The sequence below is a fragment of the Podarcis melisellensis genome (genome assembly GCF_964234715.1).
Source record: "Podarcis melisellensis genome assembly, chromosome: 6".
Taxonomy (NCBI): domain Eukaryota; kingdom Metazoa; phylum Chordata; class Lepidosauria; order Squamata; family Lacertidae; genus Podarcis; species Podarcis melisellensis.
The window spans coordinates 56,744,701-56,772,528 of record NC_138538.1 but is presented as its reverse complement, the minus strand read 5'-3'; the positions used below and the strand labels follow the sequence as shown (position 1 = coordinate 56,772,528).

Here is a 27,828-nt window from a genome sequence, read left to right as displayed (position 1 = left end):
AATGATCTAATAGCATTTATACGGGTGAAACAAAAGAATGTTTGATATGGCATTAAACATGCTGCACAGTGCATGTTTGATTTGATTAGGAGTAATGGTGGTTCCTTTATCCGCCAGCCAAGTCTAGTGAAGAGTAATGTGCAACACAAAAACTTGCACATTCTCCTATACCAGTTTGTTAGTTCCCTAAAAAAGGAATAAAGCACAATCCTACCTTACCTATTTTTCCTTTCCCCATACTTCATTCTCCAATATGGCAACAATAATTTTGACTTATTAATTAAACTACTCCAGCCTAACAGAGATAAAAGATTTGAGCAGTGACACATGGATCAAGCTTTCTGGGAGTCTTTTGGAGAGCAGGTCAGTGGCCGCCTGCTTTCTTTGACGAACAAGTTTGTCTTGTGCTCTGCCCAGAAATCTCCACACGCCTCACATGACTTCAGCTGCAATGCCAGGAGTGAAACGTCCAGGAGCTGCCGAAGGAGAGCAATTGAGTGACAGCCCAGGCGCCCACATGAGAGTGAATCAGAGTGAGCCTCTAGGGTGGTACTCCAATTGAAAAGGGATTGCTGGGTGTCATTGCGACAGCAAATGGAGATAATCAAGGGCATTGTTTTTCTGAAATGAAGCATGGGAAGCGTTTAAAAATAGAAGAGAAGATTCGGACAAAAACAGAAACCTCAAGCCCATACTTTAGCCCAAATTGTTCACCATCTGACATTCCACCAACCTTCCTTCCTCAGGCTGCTGTTTTGGAAACAGGCCGGCCAGTGCCAGAGACACAAATGCAGCAGCATGAGAGGGAAAGAGAAAAATTCAGGTTTATTTCTGATCTTTGTAACCTGGATTCTCATTGAGTCTAGCAGTAGAAGTTTGCATCCCTAGAAGCTGGCAGTCTTGGCACAAATCAGGAAAGAAAGCTTCAGAAGGAGCAAGAGGGAACAGAACAGAGAATTGCACCAACTTGTGCTTCCCCTTATAGACGTAACTTGAAGCAGCCGTCAACAATATTGAATCAAAAGGTCTGTTTTAGTGCAAATCCAAGTCCTGTATAGCAAGATGTCTGTCTTCAACTGCCACGGCTCCAGCACAACAGGGAATGGCTCAAAAAATCAAGGATGGCATGGGGCAGTCCATCTTTCACTCTAAACCAGTGGTGACAACCCCTATAACCACACCCCCAAATAGTGTCCATACCCCCAAGATTCCTGGGAGCTGTAGTCTGTTAAGGGTGCTGAAAGCTGTTAGGAGACCCCTATTCCCCTCATAGAGCTACAGTTTCCAGAATTCCTTGGGAAGAGGGATTGTTAAACCACTCTGGAAACTGTAGTTCTGTGAGAATAGGGCTCTCCTAACAACTCTCAGCACTCTTAACAAACTACAGTTCCCGGGATTCTTGAGGGAAAGCCATGACTGTTTCAAGTGGGATGATAATGCTTTAGATATATAGTGCAGATGGGACCATAGAATAGTGAGCTGGCAAAGAGCAGTGTAGTGATTAGCATGGCGTACTTGGGCTGTGGAGAACTGAGTCCACATTCTTGATGAACCATGGAGTTGGCAGTGCGACCTTAGCCCACTTACTGGCCTGAGCCTAGTCTGCCCAAAAATCGGCATCACGGGTAAGGCCCGAACTGTCCTCCAACCCCCAAAGTGAGACCCACTGGCAAATTGTATTTACTTAATAAATTAATATATTGCCCTTCCTCCTAAAGGTCCTGCTCCAGCAGATATTGCCATTGCTTCTACTTTGCATTTTGCTCTGCTGCATTCCTGCTTTCAGTTGCATGCACAGGCTGCCACAGCAGTTGCATTTGGCTTGCAACATGGATCCTCCATCTTAAATGCTCACTGTTCTAATACCCTGTCTTTTAATCCTTTGGTGGTCATGTGGGCTGAGGAAAAGCAGAAGGAAATTAAAAAATATATCTGAATGCCCACCACCAACCTTTGCACTTTTCATTAGCACCAGGCCGGAACAAGAAAAATAAAAAATCAGTTGTGAGGACCAAGACCACCCCTAGAAGAATAGTCATTCAGAGCAAAGACTTTCCCAACTCACAATTTCAATAGGAAACGCAGCTCTTTTCCCAGGCGAGTCATCACATCCTGAAACTACGCAACACGAGGAAGGAGCTTTTCTTAAGAACTGAAATGTCAACTAACTCCTTTTTGTTGTGGCAGCAGGATTCAAGACAACTGAATTATTTCAGCATATGAACGAAAAGGTTTCCCTCAGCTTCAGGAGAACCAAATTCCTAGAACAGCCCCTTTGACACCACTGCTCAGCGGACTGCAAAATAAGTGAGAAGTGCTTACCACAGAATACAAAGAGCACACAGTACGACGACGTCATTATTTGACCACCGGACAGCTCGCATTTGTATGCCAAGGGCTTCCAGAGAAAGGGTCTTTGTCTGCATTATGAAGTCTAGATGTGACGATTGTGCAGCTAAAGTGTATCACATCACAAGTAGACCAACATTTGGTATTTTCACAGTGCAGCTTTTTAAAAAGAAGTCTCTACTCCTGCACGCCTCCCCTAAGCAGCCCTAAGGGGCTGTGAAGAGTTGTCTGGAAACATGTGGAAACACCTGCCCCATAGGCATGCCACCGCCTGGGCCAAGTGGGCCACAAAGTGGCAACAGTGTGAAATGTAGGTGCCAGGTTCTGATGAAGATCCTGGGTTCCAATGGAACTATCATTGCATTTCAAGGGCATTATGCTTTTCCATCGTTGTGAACCTTAGCACGTCCTGTGAGCCCCTTCGACTCTTCGTCTTTGTTTTCTATTAGTCTTGGCTCATCACGCTTGGCCCTTCTTCAGAGCGAGGTGGTGAGACTGCCAGTGCCCCCTCTGCTAACACAACAAAATGCTAAGTGGAGTGAGAGGGGCAGTGTGCGTGTTTGCATGTGTGGGTGAAACTGCTACCCGCCAGCCCTGCTGAGCTCCTTCATCTGGCTAAGAGAAACAACCAAAGCAAACCTTCCCAGCCACGGATTTCAGTGGTGGTTCTGCCAAACTACAGGGTCCTGAAAGCAGCAAACCACAAAGAACACACATGGCATGTGTTGAGCATACCTTTGAAGTACACAACAGAAAGGCTGCAAAACAAAAATTTGAGAAGCGCCATGTTTGGGGGGAAAATAATCAATAAAGATCCTTTATTAGGCATAGCAAACCACACATTATCAAACAGACAGCATATACAAATTGTGCAAAATACGAACTCAACATAATAAGGTTTGTCCCAGTCGTATCTAAAAAAGAATAATGAAATCACATGTACATTAACCTGGAAGTCACTTCCATTGGATATAGTGGAAGCTGCTTCAGAGCAAACATGTGTAGCTGCATGCCTGATACCTGCCATTCCTGATCTTCCAGCAGCTAAACCCCAAGTAGGAAGCTCCCTGGAACTAAACTAAGTACAGGGAGGGGCTCAGTGGACTGTCATAAAGAATTCTATACACTGCAAGCATATAGTGTGCAAGCAATAGAGTCTAGATTTTCCAGTTGCATGTGAATACTGGCTCAGAATGTGAAACTCACATCCCTGGCAACGGCCCATGCGATTTGAACCTCGAAGAATGACTTTTTTCAGGACTATTCAAACAACCATTCTGAGAAGGACTGCAGGTGCCAAGCAAAGGCATACTTGAGTTCTGCTCAATGTGAAATAGTTGGGTAGTTCCTTTGCCTCAGCGCTGCCTGCCTTTGCTAATTTTAGAGCAATTGGATTGGACTGGGAGTCATGCCTGCAGAAAAGGAGGCACTTCTCCTGGTGCCCCCACCAAGTGAGGCACAACATGTGGAAAGGGCCTTCTCAGTGGTGGCATCCTAATTTTGGAATTAGGTGTCTTCGCTATGGACTTTACACAGCACCAAGAGAATACTTTTTATATTTCCAGGCTTTGTAAGTTTCTAAATCCACTGAAATTTAGATGAGTTTTAGTGACATTGTTCTGCTGCTGAATGTTTTTTAGGCTGGAATTTATTTAATGTTTCTATAGTTCTGCAGTTCATGGATTTTAATGCTTTCTTTGCTTGTAAGCTACCCATTGTTTGGGTGGCATATAAAAGCTGTCAATAAACAAACAAGTTGTCACATGATGACTTCACAATAAGCATAAAAGCCCATGTTTTCACAACTTTAAATGCTCATTATTTGTTTGTTTTGTATTTAAAGCCCACCAAAACTGTCACAATTGAAGCAAGCACAATTCAAACTAAAATCTTAGCAGCAAAGCTACAAAACTAACCAATAACAAAATTAATGAAACAGCAGCAGAGAACAGCAATATAGTCAGAGGGAAGACACCTATTCAACCAAAGACCTGGGTAAAGAGCTGTGTTTTGACCAATCGTCAAACAGCTGACAAGAGGCTCCTCAGAAGGGAGGCCATTCTGCAATGTGGGGGCCACTACCAATAAGGCCACCTCCCAACAACACTGCTCCTCGAACAACAAAGCGTGGTGGCACTGTCAGCAAGGCCTCCATTGCAGTGCAGTGAAGAGAGCTTTATATTCCTTCAGCTTGATATGTGGAGAGACCCACCTTTTTAGGTATTTAAAGCAGCTCCCACATGGCAGCCATAACATGTGCACAGGTCTTGAGGCAGCTGCCATATTTCTTGCTGAAGGAAGCCTACACTAAATGAGATTCTTAATCAACGATATGTTGCAAAACACAGTTAAGGCTCTTCTCAATGACCTGATATTGGTCATGACGACTTCTATGTCGTAATATCATGGGAGGAGTGTTTCCAGCTCCCCTGCCCTTGGAAGTCTTGTAAGAAACTGCAGCAGGAGGGGAAGCTGAGTAACACCACAGGAGGAATTGCTGCCCGACTGGTAACGTCAACAGGGCAGTGGTTTGTGGGGGAAGTCAAGACAAATATATTTGATCACACTGACTTGATCCTTGGCTAATGTGCAGCAGACACAACAGCAGTGGCTGGAACATCTAGGACCAAGGCAGAACTGTTCAAACTCCTTTGCTATTTTTGCTATTGCCAGGAAGAGTAATGTTGCTACATTTTATGTACTGAAATGCTTTTTAATGCAGTAACATTTACCGTATGTTGCTGTTTTGACATTGCTGTTATTATGAAGCCTATGGACCTGTTTGTGATACCTCAGTGGTCCATTTACAATATTAAGCCAACTTCTGGAAGCACCCTTGAACAAGGGAGGCAAATAAAAGCACCTTTAGTAACAGCACTGGCTGTTGTTGCTTCATGTCAGGGCTCAGTTACACCATCAATGCTGTTAGTCCTAAATGCTGTTAGATTTTGGGCTCAGCCACACTTCTACTTGCCCCATGCCTAGAATGCATGAATCCAATCGGTTTTCCATTTGTCCCGTGCCTACTAGGCATGGGTTCCAGCAGTTCTGTTTTTGCCCCACCACTTTTCCCTGAAAACACCGCTCTTTAGCGCTAAATCAGAGCAAATGTCAATCCAGAGGAAACATGAGGGACATTTGCTCCGATTCATCTGTAAAGAACAGGGAAAGCAGAAGTGTGTGGGAGTCCTTACTGGACAACAGACAGCAGTGAGCCTTCCAAAGACCACAGGGCACTAGATCTTGTGTTTCTGAACCCTCTTCAGTGTCACTGCCTCCATGACTTCCCAAACCACCTGACTCTTGTGAGTTTGAGAATTCATCTTCCAACAGCCACAGTCCTCTTGTCTCCTCCTCCCCCCTGTAAATAGTAATAGTAATTTATTATTTGTACCCTGCCCTAATGGCTGGGTTTCTCAAGCCACACTGGGCAGCTTCCAACAAAGATTAAAAATACATTAAAATGTCACACATTAAAAACTTCCCTGAACAGGGCTGCCTTCAGATGTCTTCTAAATGTCAGGTAATTGTTTATCTCTTTGATGTCTGGTGGGAGGGCGTTCCACAGGGCGGGTGCCACTACCGAGAAGGCCCTCTGCCTGGTTCCCTGTAACTTGGCCTCTCGCAGTGAGGGAACCACCAGAAGGCCCTCAGCGCTGGACCTCAGTGTCCGGGCAGAACAATGGGGGTGGAGATGCTCCTTCAGGCATACTGGGCCGAGGCCGTTTAGGGCTTTAAAGGTCAACACCAACACTTTTGGTAAATCTTTTGTCAGTTTCCTGCTGGTTCTTCTCCTACATCACAGTGGATTATTATTATTATTATTATTATTATTATTATTATTATTATTATTATATTTGCAGGAATTTTATACTGGCTAAGTGCTTTTACTCGAGCCATCATTCAACAAAGATCTTCCAGAGATTTTCACCTCAGAGTCTGGTGCCAACTCTAAGGCCTAGATGATAGGGAAAGACTATCCCAACCACATAATAGCTTGGGCTTTTTCAGAGCCTCTCGTGGTCCTGTTTTAGGGCCAAAATACTGAGGCAGTAGTAGTAATAGTATAGCAAGCAGCAGCATGTGAAATTCCCATTCAATAATGTGCTTGGAAGCCCTGTCACCAATCAGTTCTAAAAATGTAGACCTGGGTGGGAGTCGACAAGCAAGCTAGGCCATTTGATAGGTTTTAGACAGCTCTACGATGCCAGCTCAAAAATGTAAAAAGAAATGCACACCTAGGAATAAAAATGGAAGAGGTGCAAAATGCTAATTTTCCCTGCCTGAGAATTAATTCTAACAGAGGTTTTGATCAGTTCTCAGAAGATAGGCTTTTGTTTACTTGCCCTTCAGGAAAGGAAAGCTAATGACACTAATAAATGACTATTCAATATGAACAATAAGAGAAAGAAAAAGTGACAAGCTGTTAACTAGACAAGCTGTATAATTAAGGCCAAGCTGGTGGTGGAGGTTGATTTTTTTTCCCCCTTCAGAGAACAAGGACTCTGGAGCTACAGCAAAATGTCTCAGTTCTGGAAATTAGGCTTTAAAATGAAGAACATTTAATGTAATGAAGACAGAAACTTGACATCACCTTTGTTGTCATATTAAATTGCCCTCTCCTGAATGTATTTAGCTACATAAAAAGGAATTAAGGACAGGTTCTAATTGCTCCAGTCTCCTACAAGAAATTCCTTTTCCCTTTTTCTTTTTAAGAGAGGTTGTGTTCGACAGGATCTCTGCTATTAATCAGGTGCCTTCCCCTGAAGTTAACAAATCCTGCTTAAAGAATGGGATCTGGTGTTAACATGGGGTGTGATTAGAAAGGACAGAAGCCTTTGAAAGCCAAGGCATTGAAATCTGGCCTAGCCAAGCAGGAGTCAGTCAGTTAAGTCCGATTCTTTCCTTTTTTAAGTCACAGCATGTCTCTGCAGAGAAGACATTAAAAGCCAGTGGACAAAATCCTAGAGAACACACCGCAATAGAAAACTTTGTATTCCTAACAGGAATTAGACATCCTAACGGGCCTTTTCCCTTCCCCTCAGAGTGTGCAGGATCAGGGCAACAGCCTCTGAATGTGCAGGAATGCAACTTAATATTCACGGTGCAACATTCATAAGAAGTCACAGCACGTCTGTGCCACTGCAGAGATTGGATATTTATGCACAGCTCCCCCCCCCCACAAGTATTGTTGTGAAGGGGGGTGGGCTTGCTTTGCTTACGGCTAGTTTTTACTCTTCCCTGGCCTAGCAGAGGCAGGATGCAGATGTTTGCATCTGAGAGAGGGGAAAGTGGAAGGAGGCACAGAAGAGGATATGGAAAGCAACGCTGGCAAAACAGACCTATCTGGATTAGAAATTCTCATACATGAAGTCATGCTAACCAAGATGTAAAACTCCAGAGGCCCAATTCATGTAAACAAGCTTGTGGAAAGGGGAGGGTCAAAATAAGCATGTGTCAAAAATGGGCATATTTGCATGTCAAATGGGTTATACTGTATATGGACATTATGTTATGCATGGCCATCTCCCACCCCCCACCCCCCCGGTTGTTTCTAATGGGGCCATCACGCATCAGCTGATTTGTAGGCCAGAAATTATACAGCAATAGTGGGCAGCATGGAAGAGATGGATACAATCAAACCTACTTCCAGCCAACAACCTTCCAGCCCCTAAATTCTGCACTAGCTGCAGTTTCCCATCTTCAGAGGTAGCCCTATGCAGTGTGACCCACAAGGGGTGCTGGGTCACAGCCTGCCCAAGGAGAATGTCAAGCAAAGGCTGTTGTTGTTGTTGTTGTTGTTGTTTTTGCTGTTGTTGTTGTTGCTGCTGCTGCTGTGCCCCTAAGAGTTCAAAGCATCATGCTCCTTCCTTGTCCCATACACATTTTACACTTCTAATTATATTTGGAGAAGCTCTGCAAACATTTTGTTCCACCTACTGTTATCTGGCCAATAAGGTCTCTGCAGCGTTCAGCCAATCTGAATTCAAAAGTATAGTTATGGCAAAGAGATCCCTCCTATGCGCATCTAAACAGAAAAACCATGTGACTGATCAAACTGCTGAAAAGTCAGCCCAGTGTGGAAGACTCCTACTCCGTCTGTTATTATGACGGCTCACCAGCATTCACCGTATTGGTCTACTAGGGTAGCCTTGAAGGGTAGTTCAAGCACGCTCTGTTTCCTTGAAAGTCATGCCTCAGAGCATTCCTTGCACTAAGAAGGAGAAGGGTGTGGTAGCTAGCATGAGAGATTGTTTTTAATTACTGTTTGTTATGAGAGAACAATAGCAGGCAGCATGTAATAGTATCTTGATAGAACTGCAACTTTTCCTTAAGGTAAAAATGCTCGCTCTATTTCTCCATCCGCTTAGAAGCCTATTTTGGCATTTAGCAATATATACATTACATAACAACAGCCTATGCTCAGAAATCTGGTGGGTACAGAAAATTGCCACCTGAAGAGCCTTTCTTACATGTGCCTTTTTGCCACTCAGCAATTTGTAAACTCAAATGGCACGTGCAAATTACCAATCTGGAGAGCAGAGGGGCAAACAGTCATTGGTCCACAGAAACCACATTAAACTGGGGGAGAGGGGGGGGGAGGCCGTGAAAGCCATTTACCAAAGCAGTCACTAGCATACATTTTGAACCACAGCAACCAAGCTGTGGAAGCAGCTAGCATCACTCTGAGCACAAGGAGGTCAGAGATGGTGGGTGGCTTCAGCTTACATGATGCATGCACCACTTGCGCTTTAGCTTTTGCACCATACTTCTACAAGTCCCTTTTCAAGTTCAAGTTACTGGGGCTTTTTGAACTGGGGTTTTTAGCAAACGGATCCTCATCAGTTATTGTAGCAAGTGGCCAAAATTGAGCATCTTTTGCCTGCTATTCAGTGCACCGAGGCAATGCCTGTACAATAGGCAAGGCAAGAATTCAAGCTTGTAATCCCAGTGGTTCTCAGGAGAGCCAAGGGCATTTTTACTTGTCCCTGCAAGTCTGACCTCCTCACTCTTCTCGACCGAGAAGACCAGGCTGGCGCAAGATTAAGCCTCCTCATGCAAAGACAGGTACAAGCTCTGGACTATTTTTAGAACCAATTGACTACAAAGCTAATGAACATCAAACTAAAAATGCCCAACAAAATAGCAGACCCTGCTGCTGTAGGAGGTGGGGACAGCATTGCTGGTGTTCGCCAGAAGGCTCATTCTACATTGTGGCTGCAACAACAGGCATAACCCCTAACTGCTTTGGATCACTCATCACCGACTGCTTTACACAAATTACTTTACCAGCTGGTGGTCCTCCTGACACATGGTGATCATAATGGCAATTAATGTGCAACTTGTGTGAAAAATTGCACACACACACTGCAAAATATAGCACTTCCAGAGCTGGAAAAATGCAATATGGCAGTGTTTTTTTCTGGAGATACTCAAGGGTCCAGAGTTCCGGCACCATTTCCTCCCCAAATGTTAAAAGTGTAGCACTTACTATAACAACTTCATGGTGAGTACTGGCACCTTTTCCCCTCTTAAAAAGCACTAAATATGAGCACAACAGAACTGTAGCCTTGAATATGGACCTATGGACTGTGCATAAATGCAGTAAATTAAATACACCTCTATCGTGCAAGAAAGGTACCAAGAGCTACTTCTAACTTTAATCTAATCACAGGATCAGCCTCATAGCTGTCAACCTCAGGAGGGCTCAAAGAGAAGGTTTAAACAACAGCATTAAAAAATGGCAGACAGAATGGGAAACAGGAGCCCTAGTCATACACAGCTGTTGAAGGCTTTTACTCCCCCCCCCACCCCACCCCACCACCACCGCTTTCCTGGCTGCAGGCTGGCAGCTTTTGGCACTGGCTGCAAAGCAAACAGCAGTTGTGCTTCAAGGAACATACATATGTGATTCCACAAAGGCCAGCATTTCTATTTCAGTGACTTGTTGAACAGGCTGCTTTTTGTGTTTACAGCTTACTGACGGAGTAATCCAAGCACTCGGCATTTGTATCGCGCACACACAAATTCAAACTCTGACCATTGTGCTTTCCAAAGCTTTCGTACTAAACATGCCTCATTAAACCATCTTCTCTGTGTGCTGCTTCTCCATGCTGCTTGTTGAGCTACACACTCCCCCCCCCCTCTCTCTCTCACACACACACACAAGTTTTGCTTTCCACAAAGACTTGTTGCATCCCAGTTTTTAGTTCTGGGACATGATGAAAGCAACTTTCCTGGCTGTGCAGTTTTACCGAAAACCACTTGCCGACATAGCAAGCACACTAGCTGGAGGAAAACCATTATATGGCTAGGAGTTACACAATGTACAATTCCCTATTAAGACATTATCCAAGACGGGTCGTTCTATTATGGTTAGAACTGTGTAACGTTTGCCTGGTTTCTCTCTTATACTAATATTCTGAAAAGCAGGAGTTGTGGAGAATTCACCACTTTCAGAAGCACAGAAGAGGATAATAGGTGTGTGCCACGTTCACATGTTAACTCACATGAAGGGCTTTCCCCATGATCAAGGGGCACTGGGGGCCACCCCTGGCCTTGTTTCCCAGTAGTGGCTGGTGCCCATTTGGATTGGCAGACAGCAGGGAGCCAAAGCCAATGGCGGCCAGAGCCAACTAATTCTGTTTTGTCCTCATACTCCTCCCTTCTGAGTTCTATAACAGCAACACTGGGACTAAGGAGGAGGAAGCTGGCAGGTTGGGTCATCCCTTGGACTGGTTGTAAACAGCACAACAAGTGGGTGAGGCTTGGCTGAGGCTGTGGGATGTTGCTCCAGTTGCCCTCATAGACCAACCAGCCTATCTGTGTATTAGAAATGGACATCTGCAGGGGGAACCGACACATATACACATCTGTACCTGTCACCTTATCCAGGGCCAGCATGACCAAGGTTTCAAATGAGGTCTATGGGCACAGGCTTTGCCTCTGCAGACTGCCGCAGACAGTGCTTTTTTCTTTAAAAAATGTTTAGGGGTACTTTCACTTTGACTCAAGAGAAGCACCATTGTATAGTTCAAATTGGGAAAAATAAATACAGTAAATGGACAAAAGTACAAAGATTCACAAAATGTTCAGAGGTATGCATACCCCTGCATTCCCCCCGAAAAAAAAGCACTGGCCGCAAATAAGATCCAGACAAAGAAAACCATGAAACCCTGGAGGCAGGGCCAACAATGTGACCGCACAGCTCCTTGATTGTGAGAGCACCCTTCTTGAAAATTAACACATAAAAAGGGAAATAGGGGTAGGAGTATAGGTGGTTATTGATAATGACTGGGAACTATCTGCAACAACAAAAAGTTCCTTGAGATAGGAAAATTAGGGCTGAAAAAAATCATTTAGAAAATCAATGTTCATGACATGTGTTAAATCAGCAGTATCTGTTCATTGTAAGTACTCAGTGCCAATTTTCATTGTTAACAGACTTCTGTACATCTCCCTTTGATGGATTTAGACCATGGGTTTAAACAATGTGTGTTTTTCATGCATTATGGTAATTAGCAAACAGAACTAATGCTGGCTTAAATCGCCTCAATTGTGGGTCCATCCACGGTCCTGTTTGTCCCTTGATTCCAAGTCACGGCTACGAGAGGGTTGATTTTGTTGTGGTTGTTGTCCTGCGCCTTCTCTGGGAAAGCACGTTATTTACAGCTGAATCGGAACAAATGTCAAGCCACAGAAAACCCAATTGATGTTTGTTCCAATTCAGCAGTAAACAGTAGTTTTCCTGTGGAAAGTGGAGGGACAAAATACCCCCTATTGGAACCCTGACTTGAAATCACTTGAAATCATGAGACAAACAGAATTGTGGATGGGCTCAGAATTACTAATATTGGAATATAACATTGCTTTAACCGATGAAACTCAATTAAAAGTTAGACAGTAGAAAAATGTAAATTGGTCAATAACCCTTTTTAATGGATATACTTGTTCTTAGGAGAGGACAGCAGGCCACTCAGATTTACAGATGTGGTCCAAACATTTAAAAGCAACAACAGGAAAACACACTGCTTGAGAGATGCTACAGTGTAGTAACAATTAATATAAAGACACAATAGCAAAGACAAATAATCTGCAATTAAGACCACCATTATGAAAATTATGGTGTTAACTACCCTCCGCAAGTATTACAAGATATTCACATCTGCGTTATCCATCTGAGAAAGCAATGAAGAGACAGAGGTCTTTCTGTACCAGCACAATAGTTATCCTAGGAATATGACAAAAGGACCAGCAAATACCACATTATGACCTCAGGGGTTTCATGACCAGCGGAATCCATATCAAATGGGAGAACCAGCCTAACATTATTATCCTTCAACAATCTTGCTTTGGAGTGTCAGGAACTGCACAGAGGGAGACCTAAATTATTAATTTACATTCTAGAAACATTAACAAGGTGGAAGAATATTTTTAGAGTACTTGGCTATTGAAACTAACCAAGTGTCTGTCCTCATTAAAACCTTCAGTCTCAGTCAGCTGTCAAAATTTTGAAAGCTGTTGACTGATGCAGCCTTTAGGGTCACCATGGCAACAAGATACATTACCTAGGTGATGGCGCTCTTACATTGTCACCCCTTGGGTGACCTAGTTCTTGCAAAAAAGAAGAACTGTTTGCATTATATTTTGGATATAAGCCTTCAAGCTGAATATTGCACCAGTCATGGAGGTAATTAAGAAGAGCAGGATATATGTATTGTGGGGGCAGGATTTTTTTATATAAAAAAAGTAGAAAAGTTGGCCTGATCATTCAGTTCAGTGTCACAAGTCAAGCATGAAGTTCATTTCACTTGTAAACAGTATGCATTCTCATTGTTTACAAGTATCCAATCAACAATGAGTAGTTTTAAGTTATTTGAAGGACACACTATTGGGAAGTTATGATTTAAGTGGTCCAAATTTCTCAGGAAATTATCTGTCATTTACCAGATTCATGCCAAATCACTATGACAAGCAATGCTACACGAAGCTAGCAGTCATATTGACTGGCAACGAGGTCACACACAAGCCGCAGAGTGCCATCCTTTATAAGACTGTACCATCTCTGAATGCATGTAGCAAGGAGCTCTTTTTTAAAAAGAAGTTACATGGCTGGAAGAGACTTTTTAAATAACATTAAAGCTCCTCCTAATAACATCAAGTGCTGGCTGCAGACAGAAATAAGGTCAAAATGGGATTACAGACACGAGTAAAGGGGAGTGTATTTGCATCTCAAGGAAACCTTGATGTATACAGAAATACAAACAACATACAACCTAAGCTAGAGGGCAGGGGGCGGGGAAAGAAAAACACCACATCCAATGGTATGATCAGCAGCCATGAAATGTTGAATGTCAGTTGCAGAGGAATAGTGGCTGGACAACTCTATTCACCCTTGGATGAAACTGACTATATTTAATTCAAGTTGTTTTCAGGCCTGGTTTTGAGACATACTTACCTTTTGGCCTTTTATGTCATATGCCCCATAGATAGTCTGATAGTTACGGGGGGGGGGGGGGTTGTCACCAACTCCTAGGTATGCATCTGCAAAGAATTACCAGCAAACAGGAGAAGCAGAACGCAGAGTGAATGATCAACTTTCATCCTCACTAGCTCCCAACTTCTCCTTTGCAGCAACTGAATCTCCAGGTCTCAAGACATACGAAACATAAGGAGATGAACAAAACATTCAACCAGTCTACCCCACCACACATCCACTGTGGCATCCGGCAAGGCAATTAAATTTCCCACTGATATAGCAATTCACACCTTTTCACAACGATAGAGGATGTCAGCTAAGGTGAAGCGATAGAGAATGTCAGCTAACGCAGAATCAAAGAGCCAAGTCCAAATGAAATTATTGCACTTATGCCAGTTAGAAATTGCAGGTGCAGGGAATCCTTATGCAGAATGGGAAATTTTTATACCTGACAGTGAGATAGGGTGGGCCTTGTATGTAACAGATACCCCACTTTCTCTAGAGGCAATTAATTGCCACAGGCAGGTACAATATGTTGGACAGCATAGAGATGGGACCACGTTCACCCAGTCAATGGAAGGAGTTCTACTCAGCATCTAACTAACATTGTTTGGGTCAGAAAAGAGTCCAGGATGATCACTGTTATATATTTCCACACTGTTCATAAACCCTGAAGAGTTCTTGCAGCATCTCACAAATTAACAAGCAACAACAAGCACTCAAAACAATAAGACAGAGCTGCAATATTTAGAAAGCAAAGTAAGACACTCACTAAAATAGAATCTAAAAGGTCCAGGCAAACACACACTCCTGAAAAGAGCAGGTCCCCTCACCATCACAAAAGGCAAGGGGATCCAAGGAAGGTCCTCTAAGATAGATCTCCACCTGCAGGCAGATTCATTTGGGAGCCAGTAGTTCCTTAGGTATCCTAACCCTAAACTGTACTTGCCATTTTTTTCTACCTCACCAGGCAGCATGTAACTTGCCTTCTTTGTGCAAACCTTACTTGTTTTGTAAGCACCTTCGTGGTGTACCTATGTGGAGCCACACATATCTGAATTGCTTAGAGGGTCTCTGGGTGGATGGTCCTTCACTGCAGTAGGGTATCAGCCTTCTCCAACCCTTCATATGTTGTTGGACTATAACCAGCCCTTTGGATTAGTAGCCCAAAACATCTTGAGGACACCAGGCTGGGGAAGACTGGCCCAGACCAGGACCAGGGACAGGAACCTGTGGTCCTCCGTATATTGTTGGGCTCCAGCTTCCATGATCAGGAACGATGGGAGTTGTAGGCCAACAACATCTGCAGTACCACCAGTTCTCCACCTGTGGCCTGGATGGGGACCTGGGGGAGGTTTAAAATAGCACAAGCAACACCATTCCTCGACACTTCAGAGACAGCTGCTTCCCCACCTTTTATCTTAACCTAGATTCTCAGTTGCTTCAGCTCATATATTCCCAGTTTTCAACCATCAGAGCTTCTTTTACACATTCTGGGAATATTTAAAAACAGAAAGATGAGCAGCAATCGTGAGATTCTCATGGGGGATTATTGGTGTATAATTAAGCAATATCCATAGTAACAAGCAAATCTGCATTAGCCTGACCTAGTTTGAAAAATTCCATCAGCTTGTTGAGGGACAATGACATATTACCTCCCAAAGTACCCCCAACTTTGAAAGCACAACAAAGGCAGGACTTTTCCAACAATGAGGCAGCCAGAGACAAGGAACTAGGAACTCCATGGCACAGAGCGGGTTTATGTAATTTTCTGTTCACATAATTTCAAAAAATGTCTATATAAGTTATTAAGGTGAAGGGAAATCCCAAACTTGTGTTTGCTTCACAGATGAACACATCATTATGTCACCTTGAACAGTTTGGAAAGGTGTGGAATAAATTTGTGAACTAAAATACATATTACAAAATCCTACTTCTCTGCATAAACATCCAAATATGAATGGCCTGTGCAAGATTATGCAAATATTCTTTGGGCCTAGCTGAAAATTGCAGCCCCCACAACTCACCTTTCCTGCTAAATTCCTCCCAAACCCACCAGCTACATACATTTTCTCACTCCACTCTACTCTTTTTCTTCCATTTCCCCAAAGGATGCCCGTTGGTGACTCAGAAAATGTGTAACTACTTTATGCACAACATACACTCACTTAAAGCAGCCGCTCCAAAAAAGAAATTTGGAAACTGTAGTTTGTGAAGCGTGCTTTGAACTGTAGCTCAATGAGGAGTAAACAACAATTGCAGGATTCTGGTTTTTTTGTGGGGGAGGTTCCTGTGTGTACACAGAGAGTATTACATTCCAGAGGTGAAATGAGGTCACCAAAAGCTTATACCATTCTGTATTATTTTTATTTATTCTCTCTCTCTCTCAAACACACACACACACCCAGACACACACAAAGAGAGAGAGAGAGAGAGAGAGAGAGAGAGAGAGAGAGAGAGAGAGAGAGAGAGAGATTGAGTGAGATTGAGCATTGGGAAAGATACAGCATAACTCCTAAAGATATTGTAAATTTACTTCTCTCCCTCAGATTTTCAGCATGGGGAACAGCCAATCTCCACGACAATGCTGCTGACTTACAGGCTCTAAAACAGACACACTTTTTCCAGCCCATTTATTTCTAAAGATGACTGGTCTACTGTTCTCATGTGCATGCACACACAAGAACCTGTCTGACACCGCCTCCAGCTGCCTTCTTCAAGAAAGAATACTTGGCAAAGGTCAGCTATTCAGATCCCTCAAGGTCCATCCTCCCTGTAGACAGAAACTGGCCAACTAAACTTGCCTAATTGGTTTGCCCTCTGTGGCAATCTCTTTTTTAACAGCCAGAGTCACAGGGTTGGGACGGGGAAGACGTTGAGAGATCGTTCGGGCCAGTTTCCCATCTCACTACAACAGCAATAACATGCTTGAGAAAGTAAACAGAAAAGTCATTCAAAAGTCATTCAAGGAGGTTCAAAGTCCCTGTCATGCACTTTATAAATAACTAGTGAAACAAGAGGAGTGTATATGGATGTGTGGCTCAGGGACAGGAGAGTCCTTGCATAAAGGAACCATAAACCACAGGACATACCTTGGCTAAAGCTTGTGGTTAGTGTAGAGGGAGCTAAACTATGAGCCTGTGTTCAGACAACATGCTAAGTCAAACTGCGGCTTGCCTAATCATTTATTTATTTATAAAATACTTAAATAACACAATTTCATTAAAATATCAAAGCTGTGTACAAAAAAATCTATACAATAAAATAACAGACAAAATAAACCGGAATCACAAATCACCAGTCAACAGTTTAAAACGAATCTCTGTAAGCCTGGCAGCAGAAAAAAAAAATCTGTGAAGATTAAATATAAAATAATAATGTTGGTGAGATAGGACAGTGGCAGGTTCAGATTTTGTTCTCAGCAAACCTTCCTCTTCCTCCCAGCTGCCCCTTAAGTTGCCCTCTGTGCTAGATGCTGCTCCATCTCCTTATTCATCACTAGAGGGACTATAGCTGCAAGAAGGAGCAGCAGCAGAGAAGAGGAGGCAGCGGTGGCCCGAGAGCTATGCAAGCCATAGAGTAACCTCATATCTAGAAAGGCAAGGGCACTAACACCTAGCTAGGTACATGTGAGACACTTCCTTCTGGATAAGGGTCAGTGTATGATTGTGTTGCTTTACGTATGTCCACACTGGACACACTGTCTTCCATTCATGTCTGCCAATGCAGCAAACAAGGCAAAAGGGAAAGGGAAAAGGGAAAAAGGGAAAATAACTGAGTGTCACTCCCAGAAATTATTGGCACCGAGTTAGTGCATCCCAAGCGCCAAATAAATCTCCACCTAGTCATGGGGAATAATCTATGGAGAGCATTTGGTCATGCCATTCCTGACCCACAAGGACCATTCCAAATGGACAGTTTAGAGCACATTTACTGCAGCGAAGCCAGGCATCTTTCTGGGACAGAATTCCATGATATTCTTGCAACTTCCACAGATGGAAACCGCAAGCAACAAGTGTTTAAATATTGCTCTTCAAATGCTGGGAAAGTTCTGTTCCCAGCTTAGCTCTATTTCTGCTCAATGAGTAGCAACTCATTGCATGAAAAACACAGTCTCCTACAGAAGCGTCAGGTCTATCAGCAGTTTCCATTGTGACTCAGCCATGTTTAGAAAGTGTGGAGCGTGGAAACTTTGGACCAGCTTTTGGTGAGGAAAGTGAAAGGCACATTTTAGACTCTTTTTTTGGGTCCAGAACCAACTTAGCAGTAATTCTCTACACCAAACAAACAAGCTGGTAAAAGTTCCAAGCCTCATTCACCTTGGAGATTATATACTTAACAGAGATTCTGAAGTCTAACCCCAGCTACCTGAAGAACCATCCTGTCATCCATATGAGAAAATTTAGCATGAGAGGGTAACTTGCAAAGTGGAGGTAGGAATCCTGAAAAAGGCCACAGATTTCTACTTGTGGGACTGTCAGGGAGTTTGGAAACTATTGCTGAAAAAGCGAAGTCTGTAGATGTCCTCTTCCTTTATCTGATAAATGCCATGTCATGGAAGAGAAATAAGACGGTCCACTGCTCCATCAGGAACCTTCAGAAATAAAGTGTGCATTTTCCTCTTAAACACAGAAGTGTTGCTGTTTTTATCAGAACTGCGCACCGATAAAGAAGTTTGCTTCAAGTTCCGCCTAAAGGCAGCTTCATCAGTGCAGAGGTATATAGCGCTAAACACACACCGCTTTAGCAGCCCTCCCCAAGATCAGGAGTTCACTGGTTCGAGAAGTCCTTTCCTCCACTCTTTATTATTATTTTTACCCCAAAATAATAACGTTTCTCACACCCCAGGAAAACTCTTAGCCGTGGCTAGGTCTCTCCCAACCTCCTCTGCCCCTCTCACCTTCGCCAGAGGAAGCTGAAAACTGCCAAAGATTGTTCCTGTGAAGCAGACAGGCACTTGCACTGAGCGATCTCAGTTCAGGCTGCGACTCACAGTGAAGGAGGAACCCCAGGCCACCTGCACGCCGGACTTTTCTGCCCCATGCTTTTTATTCTCTCTGTGTGAGTCCTTAGGGCTTTCCAGGCAGAGCCACTGCCAGGGCTTTCCTTCGGATCACTGGGGAGTGGTAAACCCTCAACTTCCGTAAAAAAAAAAAAGTCTTTTGAAGTTTTCTTAAGGTGGAACTTTGTAGAACTGTTCATCGTTAGCCAACTTTCATCAATCCCCTCTCCCATTCCTTTTAAAGTAACAGAAATTTCTCTATAATTTTCAAGAACCTCAATCATTGTCTACATACTACTCCTTACTACGGTAATCTGTAGGCAATAAACAAAGAAGCAGAGGAGCCTTGATTCTGATTCTTCCAGAAGGCCCCTTTAACGAACACCCATCATATTCAAAGTACATTCACCACACATTTAAAGCACACGACTTCCCCCCAAATAATCCTGGGAACTGTGGCTTCCCCCTCGCAGACCTACAATTCCCAGTACCCTGAACAAAATACAGTTCCCACAATCCTTTGGGGCAACTCACAGGCTTTAAAGGCGAGTTGGATGTGCCTTAAATGCACGGTGTGGATCTTAAGGTTGCGTCAATACTTTCCAGTGCATGTCCCTGTCATTTTCCTTATCACATAAAGTCCGTTTCTTTGGTGTTTGTTTTGCAACAGCTCCAGATGAGATTTAACACACAGCCTGAATTTGCCAGTGACTGTCTGGAAGCCAAATTGTCGGTGTGAAAATTTTTAAGTCAATTTAAAGTTTATTTTCTATTACAAATCTCAGTATTTCAGCCTTACAAAATATTCCTAAGTCATAAATATAGGAGGGGGCGTAGTTGGACAATATGGCCAATAAGCAGGGGCGCCGACTTATAAAAAATATTGGGGGGGCCCATACCGACTTATAGAAAATATTGGGGGGGCCCAAGACCTCCAAACCGCTGCTGCTGGGGGAACGAAAGGGGCGAGCCCCGGGCTGCCCCGACCTTAAGTGAACCTGTGAGGGCCCGCCCTTTGTGGCAGCCGATTGGCTGCCGCCGTGGGAGGTGAATATTAATGATGTATCATTTTTGTGCTTCATGCTGTGGCCACAGACATGTGATCTGATGGTGAATTTGGGGTGACCCAATGCAAAAATCCTGAGAATCCCTGTGGATCCATGCTTTGTAACCACGTTTTTGCACCATTGCAGCCCCAGGCAACAGTGGGTGTGTGATTTTGGGGGGGCAGGCTGTAGCCATGGACATGCTATGTGCTCTGATGGTGAATTTGGGGTGACCCAATGCAAAGATCCTGAGGATCCCTGTGGATCCATGTTTTGTAACCACGTTTTTGCACCATTGCAGCCCCAGGCAACAGTGGGTGTGTGATTTTGGGGGGGCAGGCTGTAGCCATGGACATGCTATGTGCTCTGATGGTGAATTTGGGGTGACCCAGTGCAAAGATCCTGAGGATCCCTGTGGATCCATGTTTTGTAACCACGTTTTTGCACCATTGCAGCCCCAGGCAACAGTGGGTGTGTGATTTTTGGGGGGCAGGCTGTAGCCATGGACATGCTATGTGATCAGATGGTGAATTTGGGGTGACCCAATGCAAAGATCCTGAGGATCCATGTGGATCCATGCTTTTTAACCACATTTTTGCACCATTGCAGCCCCAGGCAACAGTGGGTGCGTGATTTTGGGGGGGCAGGCTGTAGCCATGGACATGCTATGTGATCTGTTGGTGAATTTGGGGTGACCCAATGGAAAGATCTTGAGGATCCATGTGGATCCATGCTTTTTAACCACATTTTAAGTGGGGAGGGAAGGAAAAACACAGAACGGACAAGGAGCACGAGAGGGGTGTGCAGAGAAGCAGCTGGCTAAGAATGCAGGGGAGGGGTATAACGGCAGGGAGGAAAGGAAGGCAAAAGTTTTCCCTCACCTACCCACCCAAGCCAGCCAGCTCGCACGCTCTCTCTCTCTCTCTCTCTCTTTCCCTCCTGCATGTTTTCAGCAGCACTCTGCTTTCCCCTCTGCTTGCCTGGAGGGGAGGGGCTTTCCCTGCTCTTTGTTCCATTTGAGCAAACACAGCAAGGAAACAGAGGAGGGTGGGCAGTAAGACCCTGAGGCAGAATGCAGGAAAGCAGCCGCTTCCTCTTTTCAGGTTTCCCTTCTCCGACGCGCGGTTTGATTTTTGCCTGATTTTTCGGCTCCAGGGACCACACATTCGCTCTATAACACGCGTGTTATAGAGGGAAAAATACGGTTATAATTTTCTTAAATTATTGGGGGGGCAGAGCCCCCCCAAACGAATTTTTGAGGGGGCTCGGGCCCCCTCAGGCCCCATGGAGTCGGCGCCTATGCCAATAAGCCATATAAATGTGAAGAGGAATTTGTTGACCGTGGCAGTAAGGAATTCCAGTACGTTTCCGAGCAGAATTCAAAGTGTTGGTGCTGACCTTTAAAGCCCTAAACGGCCTCGGTCCTGTATACCTGAAGGAGCGTCTCCACCCCCATCGTTCAGCCCAGACACCGAGATCCAGTGCCGAGGTCCTTCTGGCGGTTCCCTCATTGCGAGAAGTAAGGTTACAGGGAACCAGACAGAGGTCCTTCTTGGGAGTGGCGCCCACCCTGTGGAACGCCCTTCCAGCAGATGTCAAAGCAATAAACAACTACCTGACATTCAGAAGACACCCATGACTAGGTGAATATTTAACGCTGTATTGTTTTTAATACTTGATTGGGAGCCGCCCAGAGTGGCTGGGGAAACTCAGCCAGATGGGTGGGGTATAAATAATAAATTATTATTATTATTCCAAGATATATCCTTTCCTCCCCCACCAGCATTACCTATGAGACCAAAGTTGTAAAAAACTGCCACAGCCACAGTGTGAAGGATGAAAGCCAATCTCCAAAGAACTGACACTTGTTCTAAGTATAGCCAATAACTGAGGAAACAAAGAGGTAAGTGGAGGCTGCAGCTGTTGCACTCGTAGAACTACCAACTGTGAATTCATGACTGCCATTTTACACACACACACACACACACACACACACACACACACACACACAATAACATTAAGAAGAGCCTGCAGGATCAGGTCAGGGGCCCATCTAGTTTAGCACCCGGCCCTCACAGTGGCCAACCAGATGGCTGTGGGAAGCAGGACGTAAACACAAGAGCTTTCTCCCTGCTCCTGTGGTTTCTGTGGAGGCAGAGCCTAGTAGCCATTGATAGCTTTATCCTCCATGAAGTTGTCTAATAGTGGCCATCCTTTCTTCCTGTGGGAGTGAGTGCCGTAGTTTAAAACTATTTGCTGGGTGAATAAGTAATTTTATCTGTCCTGAACCGCCCAACATTCAGCTTCATGAGATGTCCACGCGTTCTATTGTTATGAAAGACGGAGAAAACCTGCTCTCTGTCCACTTTCTCCATTCCATACGATAATTTTAAATGCGTCTAATGTATTAAATATATTTAAATGTCGGCTGTGTGCCTGTGCTACGCACCCCCTTAGTCTGTCATGCTTCTCATTTTTAGTCTCATCCTGAAACAAATCAAATGTATATACTTAAGTTTGATTGAATAATAGGGAACAAATGTAGCTCTTTGCAGATGGTTCAGATCATCTGGATATTGTTGTCCCTCCGACCCATATTCCTCGCTGTGCATGTTACCCTCTTTTCTTACCCTCCCTTCAAACTCAAGCCAAATATGTGCAGTCAGGCAACACCCAGCTGAGAGACCCGAGGGCTCAAGAGTAAATATCCAAGTGTACAGGAAAAAGCAACTCTAAAGAAATATAGAGGCATTTATAGTAAAAACTAGCAGAAAGGTTTGGAAGCCAAGACCTTACCCTCTTGTGGATCATGACAAGGGGATGCTATTGCCTTGTTCAATTCCTTTTAACCTTTTCAGTGTTTGAAATATGCATTAATAAAATTCCTCACAAGTACTTAGATTTCCAAGAGCAAAAACGTTTGTTCTGAATTGCTCTAGAATATCATCCAGGAATTACAGCATCCAACATCCACATCTGGCTTGAAGTAAAGTATGACTAGATGCAAAAATATCCCTCCTCAGTTTCAAGATTCCTCTGGAATGGTGCCTCTACTACATCCATGCCTAATCTGTTGCGGTGGTTGAACTTCCCATGTGGTTAGGAAGCATTTACAGCACAGCCTTTACAACACAACCCTATATGTTACTCAGAAGTAAATTCAATAGGGTTAGGGTTCCTATAAGTGCATTAAGTTTATAGTGGCAACTTTTATTTATTATTTGTAGGGTTCCTATAAATGCATTAAGTGTTACTTTTAATTTCTGATTGCACAATTTTGTTTCTGACAGCAATGTGAAACAATACATACCATGTATTTAAAGTACATTACTTTCCCAAAATAATCATGGGAACTGTAGTTTCACAGACCTACAACTCCTGGTACCCTTAATGGACTACAGTCCCCAGAGTTTTAAATCATGTGATTTAAATGTATGTTGGATCTGCTTTAAATGTATAGTGGGTGTTTGGGGGGGGGCGCTTTTTTCTTCAGTTCCCCCAATTTCAAACTTTCCGTGTCGTGCAAGTCCTCGCCATTTAATTTTACTATGAGAGATGTGGAAAAGCTCCTTAGACAAGCAGAGGTGCAGTTTGAAAAACAGCAAGAGACCCTCATAATCTCCAGGTTTTGCCATCCTGGCAAGCACACTGCCATTGTTCTAGAATACAGACCCATGAAGAACTTGTGTTTATAATGCAAGTAGAGATCCAGAACTCAGGGGTAACAGAAGCAGCAAAAAATCAAGACCGGGTTTAGGGGTGGGGCCAAAGTTTGGAGGCAGAAATTCTGAGAACAGTTATTCTATGTTCTTAAGATCCCCTTTTCAAACAGCCCCTTGATAAAAGTTGCCACTATGAATTCTTCTTCCCTGGTACAGTGGTACCTCGGGTTACATATGCTTCAGGTTACAGACTCCGCTAACCCAGAAATAGTACCTTGGGTTAAGAACTTTGCTTCAGGATGAGAACAGAAATCGTGCTCCGGCAGCGCAGCGGCAGCAGGAGGCCCCATTAGCTAAAGTGGTGCTTCAGGTTAAGAACAGTTTCAGGTTAAGAATGGATCTCCGGAACGAATTAAGTTCTTAACCTGAGGTACCACTGTAATACCAAGGATGGGATGTGTCTTATGCCTTAATGTGCAAAGTCATATTGCAATGCTTTCCTCTTCTTTTCTTGTTTACACAGTGAAGGGAATCACCATTCCTAAGTTTCCTTTACCGCAAGGAATTGCATCTTTTCTTACAAGGGCGTATGAAAAATGTCTAAGAAATCCAGAGCCTCCAGCCTAGAGACTTGACATTATTCTTATTTAGGGAGCTGCACATCTTCCATTGTCCCATAAAAAATATCGAACAGAAAACCTGTTAAGTAAAAGATGGCATTATCCACTGAAGAAGAAGAGCTTGGGGGGCAAATATCACCACATTGTTTATGGCATACTATCCATTTGGCTCAGATTTTATCCGGAATACATATCCAGTGCATCTCTCCAGAAGTGGTGTGCTCCAGAACATTTTATAGTATTGCTTCTCTTCCTTCCCACCCCCTCGCTCCCACAGGCTTGTTTACAATGTGTACACTTTTATGGTTCAGGAAAGAAAACAGCCTCTATAATCATGCATAGTAATCAACCCTCATTATTTACTCTTAATGATTTTACAGTATTTTTACACTAGTCCCCTAGAAATTTTAGTCATCCCAAAGAGAATAGCTTGCTTGTAACCATTTGCTAATTGCACGTATGAATGTCAATTAATTCACTTAGCTAATTATCCACTCTATGAACATCATGCACCAAAGAACTGTAAAAAGACAGGCATATGGTAATAGATTTGGAACAGAACATAGCATGTTGGTGGGTATTCATTTCATCAGATGAGGCATTGTGGGGGGGGGATGGACACATGTGTATTAAGTTAGTATGTCAGCACACCCTGGATGAAAAGGCACTGTCAGCTTGGGGAATACCAGCTCCATAAGCCATAATTACAGCATTATGCTAATTGTGCCTGAACATTGATCAAAATATCACTGGAAGGATACTGCAACAACACTACAACTTTGGTTTGGAGATCGCATCGCAAGTCAAGCGTTTAAGAGGTTCTAATCATCTTGCTCCTTTCAACATAAGCAAGAATTACGTTTCATCTAGGAGTCCTCTTGAAAATCGCTAATAGGGAAAATGCACACAGCTTAGTTGGCAGAATTCCTCATAAACCTAATCCCAAAGAACCCAAATGTTTCAAGAGGCCTCACATCACATGTTTTGGTCCGAGAGATGCAAGTCTCAGCCTTTGGTTCTAGAACACTTATCGGATAAGGAGAGCAAAGCCCAAACAACTGATTTTTATCAATTTTGCTCTCTGGAAATCAGCAGCCAAGAACTGCAGGTTTCACAACAAGGTCACATCCACGCCATACATTTACGCTGCTTAAAGTGTTGTGGCTGCTCTAAATGTATGATGTGGATGTGACCTAGGCATTAACAACTAAAACTTGACAAATCTGTGTTTATCTGTGAGAGGAGGACAATAAAATTGGGCGTTTTCAGGCTATCAACTCCTATTCAGCAATTGCTTTTCCACCGTAAGCATGATGAAGAAGAAAAGCATACTTTCCACACTTTGGGGATACAGCGCTTTGTGTGTACAGTGTACATTCTGCTATGCTCCAGCCACACTAATGGGGATAACATAGTCATGTGAGCATGGAAGGGACCATTTACCTGAGCGTGTCATTTACATAGGAATATATGACAAGTCAGATCATTGCTCCATCTAGCTCAGTACTGTCTACAGTGGTACCTCAGGTTAAGTACTTAATTCGTTCCAGAGGACCGTTCTTAACCTGAAACTGTTCATAACCTGAAGCACCACTTTAGCTAATGGGGCCTCCTGCTGCTGCCGCACCGCCAGAGCACGATTTCTGTTCTCATCCTGAAGCAAAGTTCTTAACCCAAGGTACTATTTCTGGGTTAGCAGAGTCTGTAACCTGAAGCGTATGTAACCCGAAGTACCACTATACTTTGACTGGCAGTGGTTCTCCAGGATTTCAGGCAGGCGGGTCTTTCCCAGTCCTACATGGAGATGTCAGTGATCTTTTACATGCAAAGCACATGCTCTACTCCTAACCTCCTTTCTCTTCAGCCCATTGAACTATTGTTATTTTTAAAATTTGCATGGAAACGTGTGTGCTTTTTTACTTACATGCTTCTGCATAACTTCTTCAATACTTTTTAAGGCAAAGAAAGTGTTTCAGTACAAGTTTTAAAAACTCAATTTATAAACAACATACTGATAAAATGAGACCACCATGAAAAGGTAACTCTGGAGGGGCAGGGAAGCAAATGCATGGCAACGGACTCATGTGCTCAATATGTCACTCCACATCCCCTGACCACATCTATTTAAAAAGATGGAAGCATTCTGTGCCTTTGAATAATGAAAGGAGCCAAGAGTTCCCCAGACATCATTTCATATTGCTCCCCCACCACCTAATAATTTGTTAACTTTAGTGCATAAGCTTCTCTGTCTGGTATACGTCCCTTCCCCCTTATATGCAATCAATGTACCATATATGCATGTGAGATGCTATCAGAAATATTTGAGGGCTAGTAACATCTGAAGACCTGCATGTAAAGTTATTTCTGATCTGCACATTCAACCGACAGAACTTCAGATTACAAGGGGCAAGGCAGGTGGTGATGGGGGTGGTGATTAACTGTACCCCACCCACCTGACAAAATATAAAGGAACACAACAAATGCTCCCTTGCCTTAAACAAAAACAATCCCTGCCAGAAGATGACCCAGAATAAATGAGAGAGTGGTTCTTCTGTGTACTCTGCTAATTTTCCTATTTAGGGCAATAATCAAAAGTTTTATCCACACAATCCCTGTAATCCACACAATCTGAAATGGAGCAGACCATGCTATCATCTCAAAACTCTACAACCTCATCCGCTCCTCATTCTGCTGCATGTGTAGCTCTGGTGCCACTAAATTCTTAATACAAGTAACTTAAGATAATACCGCCTTATCATCTTCTTATTTATGATGGAGTTTACCCAGGATTTGAACTGGAGGACTTCCACCTCAAAGAGATCATGCACTTAACCTCTCGCCCATAAGGTTGGCTCATGTAGACTCTTTAAAAGCTGGACATAAACTGTAATCTCCTTTCACAGCTATAGAGGATGCTGAACCATCACAATTCCTTCCGAGATGCAAGAGCCCTCATTTACAGAAGCGCTCTCTCTCTCTCTCTCTCTCTCTCTCTCTCACACACACACACACACACACACACACTATGTTATGCAGCAAACGTCCTACAACCTGGGAACTCTGTACTTCCAAAGTGCATAATAAAAGCAGTTTTGCAGACATCTCCAATGGAAAAGGCTCATTATGAAATAGGAAAGAGGCACTAGCTGGCGCATTAGCCTAATAAATCATAGCCTTGTAGATTCTTTTGCATTAGCTAGCCTAGCCTCTGGGACAACTTGAGGTTCTGGCAGAGATGGAAATCCTAACCAAAGTAGTAAACCTTTGTGGTGATGCTAGCAAACCAGCCTGCCTTAGTCCCTTCCCACCTACAACTGCCCCTTTTCAACAGAGCTTCCCTTTAGATCCTTGGAAGCTCACAGACAGGCAGATTCAGCTGCAGCCAGCAAATTAACCATTTAAAGGAAGTATCCACTTTTAGTCTTTAGTCATCATGACTGCTGGTTCTGTACTATATATAAAAAAGCTGTCCATTGTCATATTGTAACTTCCAGTGTTTCACAGAGAAGCATCTTATTCTGCAAATGCAGAATAAGGCAGCCTAAAAATCTCAGCTTCTATTTAAGCTTTCTTTAAAAAGCGTTCTTTAGCAGTTAAGCTAATCTGAAGTTTACCTATATGATCATGTGTCTTTAAAAATGACTCAAAAGTCAGAGCAGGTTTTCTACAG

At 43.5% G+C, this 27,828-nt stretch overlaps 1 protein-coding gene across 2 annotated transcripts in view; it reads right to left on the bottom strand.

Moving 5' to 3' along the window:
• ACOT11 (acyl-CoA thioesterase 11) overlaps window positions 1-18,962 on the bottom strand; it is a 59,348-nt gene extending 40,386 nt beyond the window's left edge. The window contains exon 1 of one of the 2 annotated variants that reach the window (XM_081915798.1): window positions 18,729-18,962. The gene's annotated coding sequence lies outside the window, so the exon portion shown is untranslated. The remainder of the gene's footprint in view (window positions 1-18,728) is intronic. The other variant, XM_081915799.1, reaches the window with a different exon arrangement.
• Window positions 18,963-27,828: the final 8,866 nt, after the last annotated feature.